Raw genomic sequence first — 9,025 nt, forward strand, 5'->3', positions numbered from 1 at the left:
AGGTGTTGCCTTAAAATACATCAACAGGTGTTCCTCCAAATACCTCCAATGTTATGAATTAAGCCATCAGGAGATTAAAAAGCCGTGACATCATCATTTGGGCTTTTACACTTTAGGTTTCTAAAATAAGAAGATTGTTTTAAGCCATAGTAATCTTCTCAAAAAAATACCTGTCATTGTTTGGGCATTAAGCAAATAAAAATCATATTGGCAATCTACTCGTTCTCGTACTCGTCATCTTCCGCTTATCCGGGACCGGGTCGCGGGGGCAGCAGACTCAACAGAGACGCCCAGACGTCCCTCTCTCCAGACACCTCCTCCAGTTCCTCCAGGGGGAGCCCAAGGCGTTCCCAGGCCAGCCGAGAGACATAGTCCCTCCAGCGTGTCCTGGGCCGTCCCCTGGGCCTCCTCCCGGTGGGACGTGCCTGGAACACCTCCCGAGGAAGGCGTCCAGGAGGCATCTGGTATAGATGCCCGAGCCACCTCAACTGGCTCCTCTCGATGTGGAGGAGCAGCGGCTCTACTCCGAGCCTCTCCCGGATGGCCGAGCTCCTCACCCTATCTCTAAGGGAGTGCCCGGCCACCCTACGGAGGAAGCTCATTTCAGCTGCTTGTATCCGAGATCTCGTTCTTTTGGTCATGACCCAAAGTTCATGGCCATAGGTGAGGGTAGGAACGTAGACCGACCAGTAAATTGAGAGCTTTGCTTTTCGGCTCAGCTCTCTCTTCACCACAACGGACCGGCACAGCGCCCCCATTACTGTGGCAGCTGCACCGATCCGTCTGTCGATCTCCCGCTCCATTCTTCCCTCACTCATGAACAAGACCCCAAGATACCTAAACTCCTCCACTTGAGTCAGGAACTCCCCTCCAACCTGAAGAGGACAAGCCACCCTTTTCCGGTCGAGTACCATGGCCTCGGACTTGGAGGAGCTGATCCTCATCCCAGCCGCTTTACACTCGGCTGCGAACCGCCACAGCGCATGCTGTAGGTCTTGGCTAGAGGGGGCCAGCAGGACCACGTCATCTGCAAAAAGAAGAGACGAAATCCACTGGTCCCCAAACCCGACCCCCTCCGTCTAGAAATCCTGTCCATAAAAGTTATGAACAGGACCGGTGACAAAGGGCAGCCCTGCCGGAGTCCAACATGCACTGGGAACAGGTCCGACTTAGTGCCGGCAATGTGGACCAAACTCCTGCTCCGCTCGTACAGGGACCGGATGGCCCCCAGTAAAGGGCCCCCGATTCCATACTCCTGGAGCACCCCCCACAGGGCATCACGAGGGACACAGTCGAATGCCTTCTTCAGGTCCACACAACACATGTTAACCGGTTGGGCAAACTCCCATGAACCCTCGAGCACCCTGTAGAGGGTATAGAGCTGGTCCAGTGTTCCACGGCCGGGACGAAAACCACACTGCTCCTCCTGAAGCCGAGGTTCGACTATCGGTCGGACTCTCCTCTCCAATACCCTGGCGTAGGCCTTACCAGGGAGGCTGAGGAGTGTGATCCCCCTGTAGTTGGAACACACCCTCCGGTCCCCCTTCTTATGAAGGTGGGGGGACCACCACCCCAGTCTGCCAGTCCAGAGGCACTGTCCCCGACCGCCATGCAATGTTGAAGAGACGTGTCAACCATGACAGCCCTACAACATCCAGAGACTTGAGGTACTCAGGGCGGATCTCATCCACCCCCGAAGCCTTGCCACCGCGGAGCTTCTTAACCACCTCGGTGACTTCAGCCTGGGTGATGAAAGAGTCCAACCCCGAGTCCTCAGCCTCTGTTTCCACCACGGAATGCGTGATGGCAGGATTTAGGAGATCCTCGAAGTACTCCTTCCACCGCCCGATAATGTCCTCAGTCGAGGTCAGCAGTCTCCCGCCCCCACTATAAACAGTGTTGGCGAAGCACTGCTTCCCCCTCCTGAGGCGATGGATGGTTTGCCAGAATCGCTTCGAGGCCAACCGGTAGTCCTTCTCCATGGCCTCACCGAACTCCTCCCAGGCCCGGGTTTTTGCCTCTGCCACAGCCCGGGCCGCAGCACGCTTGGCCTCACGGTACCCGTCAGCCGCCTCAGGAGTCCTACAAGCCAACCACAGCCGATAGGACTCCTTCTTCAGCTTAACAGCATCCCTTACTGCCGGTGTCCACCACCGGGTTCTGGGATTGCCGCCGCGACAGGCACCGCAGACCTTACGGCCACAGCTACGGGCAGCAGCATCGACAATAGATGCGGAGAACATGGTCCACTCGGACTCTATGTCTCCAACATCCTCCGGGATCTGGTCGAAGCTCTCCCGGAGGTGGGAGTTGAATACATCCCTGGCCGAGGGCTCTGCCAGGCGTTCCCAGCAGACCCTCACTATGCGCTTGGGCCCGCCAAGTCTGTCCGGCTTTCTCCTCCTCCAGCGGATCCAACTCACCAACAGGTGATGATCAGTGGACAGCTCAGCCCCTCTCTTCACCCGAGTGTCCAAAACATGCGGCCGAAGGTCTGATGATACGACAACAAAGTCGATCATCGACCTCCTGCCTAGGGTGTCCTGGTGCCAAGTCCACTGATGGACACCCTTATGTTTGAACATGGTGTTCGTTATGGACAATCCGTGACTAGCACAGCAGTCCAATAACAAAACACCACTCGGATTCAGATCGGGGAGGCCATTCCTCCCGATCACGCCTCTCCAGGTGTCACTGTCGTTCCCCACGTGGGCGTTGAAGTCCCCCAGCAGAATAATGGAGTCCCCGGAAGGGCCACTATCCAGCAACCCCGACAGGGACACCAAGAAGGCCGGGTACTCCGCACTACCGCTCAGTCCGTAGGCCGAGATGATAGTCAGAGACCTATCCCCAACCCGAAGGCACAGGGATACGACCCTCTCATCCACTGGGGTAAACTCCAACACGAGACGGCTGAGCTGGGGGGCAACAAGCAAACCCACACCAGCCCGCCGCCTCTCCCCTTGGGCCACTACAGAGTAGAAGAGAGTCCAACCCCTCTCAAGGAGATGGGTTCCAGAGCCCACGCTGTGCATGGAGGCGAGCCCGACTATTTCTAGTCGACATGTCTCGACCTCCCGCACAAGCTCAGGCTCCTTCCCCCCCAGCGAGGTGACATTCCAGTGGGCCCACTGGGGGAATTTTTGGCAATCTAAACTGACTTAAGGCAGGAAAGGTTGTGTCTAATTATTGTCAGACAGAAAAAAATTATATTTTTCCTTTTATTAATTGTATGTAAATATCTGGTTTCAACAATATAGTGTTCACTTTTATTTCCTTTATTTCATTGAACATTTCTCTTCTCTCTGAAGAGCTAAAACTGGTTTAAATAAACCTATATGTACTGCAAGCAAATCTAAAACTATGATCCTAGTATTTGCCTGAAGATATAAAGTGCATTTCCATCGTTTTAATCTCAAAAAATGCCTTATCTCTTTACCGATATTCATGTGTCACTTCGCAGCATCATCATTTGATTTGGAAATGTAGCCTTGCCGTGCCAAATTTAACTTCTAACACTCCTGCTATTATAAACTAAACTATAAAAAAAATCTTAGTTTTTCAACAAAAAAACTGTTTTGAAGAAATCACTTTAAAGTTAAGATAAATTTCCTTTGAGCAAATCGAGTGATACACATCAAAAGTTTTTAAAAGCAAGACAGTAAAGATGGCATCAGTACACACAGCACATAAAGTAACTGTCACTGCCATTAGGAATAATTAGGTTGATATTTATGAGGAAGGCTGTGAGTAATTACCGGAATACATTTATAGTCACACTAAGATTTTGGCAGAACTCACTAAGCTCTTACAATGGCTTTTTTTATACAACTTCCTTCAGTTATTTATTCAGTTGCATATAGATATCACGTTTGGTTATCACGGCTCAAAATAAAATAATGAGAAGAGAATATGTATAAAACTATTACATACTAATCAGCCGTCTAGCAAAATTTCGTCTTGACATTGCAAGAAAATCATATAAAGCCTTCATATTTCTGCTGTTGAAAGAAAAACTACACACAATTTTGCATCATCGAGTCAAACAAAAGCACAATGATAGTCAAGAGCATGGCTGGCTCTGGTCAACAACAAGGTATTAACTCTGTTCGGTTACATAAAGTAAACGCTTTCCAGATGCCAAGCAGAGGAGGAGACAGACAAAGTGGCAAAATGTTCTATCTATTAAATAAAGTGTTGTTGACTGGTTTAAATAGAAGTGATGAATTACTGTTGGCAGTTATTTTTCTTCACTGTAAAAACTCCTGGGTGAAAAACAACACAATCTGGGTTATTTTCCTTACTCCACCCTGGGTAGGCTTTGGACCGATCCAGGCCTGGATAGATTTCACACAACTAGTGTTGAGTTATGGGTTTGACTAAGAGTTTGCATGTTCTCTCCATAAGAGAACATGCAAACTCCAAGCATAAAGGCCTAAATAAGGATTTCAAGCTTGGACCTCGTTGTTGCAAGGCAACACTTCTAATTACAGTTCCACTTAATACTCAAAGACAGACAAAAAAAACCTTGTAATTGTGTGTGTTTTACCATGAGTCATTTCATCTCATGGATGAGGTTCTGTAAAGTCTGATCAGGTTATTGCATAGTTCAAAATAGGTAGTGAAGAAGGACGAGGCTCATTCTCAGTCTTTCCCCTAACCCAACGAACTGGTTCATTTTTAAATATTTATACTATATTATATTGAGCAAAACTGTCTGCTTTCACTCTCCTTTTCCTTGAAAACAAGGGTTACAAGTTTCCAATTCTATAACTCAACAACAACCATGACAGACGTCTCATTATGCTCATTTAGCTGAGGAATGCTATATGGTTGCAATGATGTCACTGGGTTTTATTGCTGCACAGACGTGAAGTACATTTATAAGCAGCTGTGACGCACTAAGGTAGATTCTCACTCTGATGACTTGATCTAAGGAGGAATCTCTAAAGCTGGCTGCTTCTGCTGCGTCAAAGAATATACCAGTCTGTCGCAGAGCTAGCTCTGGGTGAAAAATTATGTTTATAAATATGTCAAATGCACCCACGCAATCCAGTGCAATTCAGTTATCTGTGTGAAACTCATAATATTCAGTTTTTCTCGATCCTGCATTGCAGCAGGTAATTTAGAATAATTTTCGTCAATATATGAGATTACACTGTATGATAAGATGCTAATGGTTTTTTTGATGGTTTTCTTTAAAGTTCAATATTAGAAATTCTGTTAATGAGATGCTTGTGAATCATTGTATCTGTACTGTTGGAAGAGAGAAATGAGTCTAAGTATGAGAAAAGGCTTTAGAGATGTAGCTCGTTTACTGATGATGAACAAAAGATCCTTCATTTAATTCATATTTTTATGTTTGTCCATCCTGAAAAGAAATTCTAGAAAATGACCTCTCGCAGCACATTTTGACATGTCATTGCAAAAAGGCCCAGCTGCAGCTAATGACATTCTCAATGGCTCTGTTACGCTCAGGTGGGCTGGTGACCCAGCACGCAAAATGGCATGGCAGCACTAAAATGGAATGCACAGTTTACAATGGTATGACTTACACAATTTTGGTGGGTTAAAATGTCTGCAGTGAAAGAATGAAGATTTCAGATAGATAGATAGATAGATAGATAGATAGATAGATAGATAGATAGATAGATAGATAGATAGATAGATAGATAGATAGATAGATAGATAGATAGATAGATAGATAGATAGATAGATAGATAGATAGATAGATAGATAGATAGATAGATAGATAGATAGATAGATAGATAGATAGATAGATAGATAGATAGATAGATAGATAGATAGATAGATAGATAGATAGATAGATAGATAGATAGATAGATAGATAGATAGATAGATAGATAGATAGATAGATAGATAGATAGATAGATAGATAGATAGATAGATAGATAGATAGATAGATAGATAGCTAGCAAGCATAATTTTCCAAGCAGAGCAGTGTAATCTGAGTGGTTCCTACAAGAGAGCCAGTGCATTCTGGGTACAGTTTTCCAGTTAATGAGAGCTAATGAAGGTAATGTGAGGATGTGCTTTTGCAAGTGTGTGTTGCACCAATTACAATCTGAAGACCTCATGTGGTACATAATGGCCATCTTGGAGCTGAATCCAGGCCAAATGTATTTATGTATTTAGTTAATTTAGGATGCATTGAAGAGCTCTGGTGGTCTAATTGAGCTATGCACCAGACGAGCACCGAAAACAAGCCCTTCGTTAACGAAACCTCCAGGGATGGAGCTTTGATAAGTACATTGGCTGTTGTATGGTGTACAGTGCCATGGAGAAGTACTCATTTGCGTTGCCCTTTGGCATGTTTTGTCATGTTCAAACTACATACTTCAGTGTATTTTAATTGGCACTTTACTTAAAAGACCAACAGAAAGTGAAGCATAACTGTGAAGTGAAAAACAGTACATGGTTTTGAAAACGTTTAGACAAATAAAGATCTTAAAAGTGTGGCATTTCTCAGGTAAATGTTAGTACCATGCTTGAGTTTCTGCTGAAAACATTTCCCAGTGCAATCCCCCTTTGAGTAGTCATTGTCTGAAGCAAATATTAATGTACCTGATGCTAATTTGCTTAATTTTTCTGTAAATTTCCTATGAGTACCACAAAAGGCAGCAGAGTATCACAATTTGAGAACTATGGATCTAAAGCATTTATTATAGAAATGGTTGCTTGTAATGCGCTGTTGGCCTCCTGGAATCTAAACGTCCAACCCAGTCTCAAGTCTTTTGCAGGCTCTAACACACTTTAGAAACCATACTGAAGTAAAGTATCACCACAGCATGTTGCTGACACCATCAAGTTTTACTGTGGGGATGATGTGTTTAGAGTGATGTGCAGTGTTAGCTTTCTGCCTCACATAGTGTTTTGCACGTTGACCAAAAAAATTACATCTTCATCCCATCTGGCCAGAACAGCTTCTCCCACATGTTTGCTTTGTCCGCTTTATGGTTTGCAGCAAACTGCAAATTGGAGTTGTTTTGTTGTTTCCACTAATTTGGAAAGTGCACATGTAATAGTTATCATGTTTTCACATTTGCCCACTTGAGCCGAGGATCTCTGCAGCTTCTCCAGTTACCATTCGCCTCTTGGCTGTTTCTCTGATTCATGACCTCCTTACCTGGTCTGTCAGTTTCAGTGACATGTCTTTACTTTGCTATTCTGCCATGTACCTTCCATTTTTGGATGATGGATTGAACCGTTCTCTGTGAGATATCCAACATTCAGCAAATGGTTTTATAACCTAACCCTTCTTTAAACCTCTCTACATCGTTATCCCTGACGTGTCTGCTGTGTTCTTCATGATGCTTCTCGTTCACTAGTTTTCTCCAAAAAACTTTTGGGAATTCACAGTACATCTCTACTCCTATACATTCTGACATTACATGCAGGTAGATTTTATTTACTATTGAGGTGTCCTCTAAAGGCAACTGGTTGCACTGGATTTTATTTTTTAAAGTGGTATCAGAATAAATTGGCCTGAATAAAATGCCTTATATACTTTTCTGATTTTGATTCATAAAAACATTTGAAAATCATGTATGATTTCCATTTCATATGCGCTATATTCTGTTCTATCACATAAATGTGCAACAAAATGATTTAAAGTTTGTATTTGTAACATATTAAAAATTCAAGAAGGATAAATACTTTTGCAAGGTGCTGCAAAACATAGCCTTGCACACTGTCTACACAATATCCTTCCAAATAAGCCTCTCTGTTGAAGGCATCTTCAAAAGGTACCACAACAAGAGATCTTTCCATCCTACAGAAAGCACATAGCAGTTTTATAAAATAAACTTGTGAGTCAAGACAGAAAATCTTTGTGAAAACACACGATAATCCTAACCTTGTCACCATTTCATCAAATCCTAAATTATTAAACTTTTAATATATTATACTGTCTATATTTGCTTGTCTAACTAATATGGCCATTGGTTCCTATTCTCCATGTCATCAGTGAGAAACAGAACTCCAGACAATCTGTGTCATAATAATATTATTTGCATTAGGGCCCTTTAACCGGTCATTTCTCGACATCCCCTCCGGTTCCTTTGAGTTCTTGTGATTCATTTCAGCTCTGAAGGCAGCATGTGTCCTATTAAAGCAAATCAGGTTTAAGCATCAAGGAAGTTTAACTGTGATTCATCGGGGTCGTCTCATCAGGTTAGGGGTCATCATCCATCATCAAAACAAATGGAGTCTGGGTTGAGAGACAGAGTTGTACCACATGGTAGTAGAAAATGATGTTGAAACTGGCACCTCTCACAACATTTCAGACCATTGTCATTTGTTTGTGGAGGCGATTCACTGTTAAAGTTTTTAGAACACTTAATATTAGCTCTCACTTTCTTAATTACATGTCCATTCTTTTATTTTTGCAAATACAAAATAGGAGGATCATCCCATTTTCTTGGTTACAGCTTTTTTAAAACACAATAATGATCTTAGCTACTGAAAAATAATTGTCTCTTCTGCCTTTCTGTTACAGTTCATAGAGCAATGCAAATATAAGCTGGCTAATAAATAGAAAAAGTCTTCTAACTTGCAAGAAAAACTTCAATCTTTTATTTCATTTTATGTGCTTGTACAGCTGTTTAACAGCTTTCTGACTAAATGTTTTTCAGAGATGTTTTATTTGGGAAAATAATCTTAGAATGCTTGTTTTGTTGTGTTCTTCCTTATTTTTGTTGCAACTGTTGCTATGGGTGGGCCTATTTTTGTGATGTAATTTTACTTGCCATGACTTCCTGACTTGCCTCCCCTTACTGCATATCACTGGGATAGGGGTACCCCTGGTAAGCAAACACCTACAGATCATTCAGCAATCACCAGCCGAGGTATTTAGGGTCAGTGTTCCCTCGGTCTTATTACCTGATTGTTGTGTTGACCAAGGTAATCAAGCCATTCTGCTGCTATGTCCAGGTTAATCTTACCGGCCATTGAACTAAACCTCTTTGCCTGGCAAGGAAATAATAGAATGCCCATGGTAACCTTG

The sequence above is a fragment of the Girardinichthys multiradiatus genome, chromosome 22 (assembly GCF_021462225.1).
Source record: "Girardinichthys multiradiatus isolate DD_20200921_A chromosome 22, DD_fGirMul_XY1, whole genome shotgun sequence".
In the NCBI taxonomy this organism is placed as follows: Eukaryota; Metazoa; Chordata; class Actinopteri; order Cyprinodontiformes; family Goodeidae; genus Girardinichthys; species Girardinichthys multiradiatus.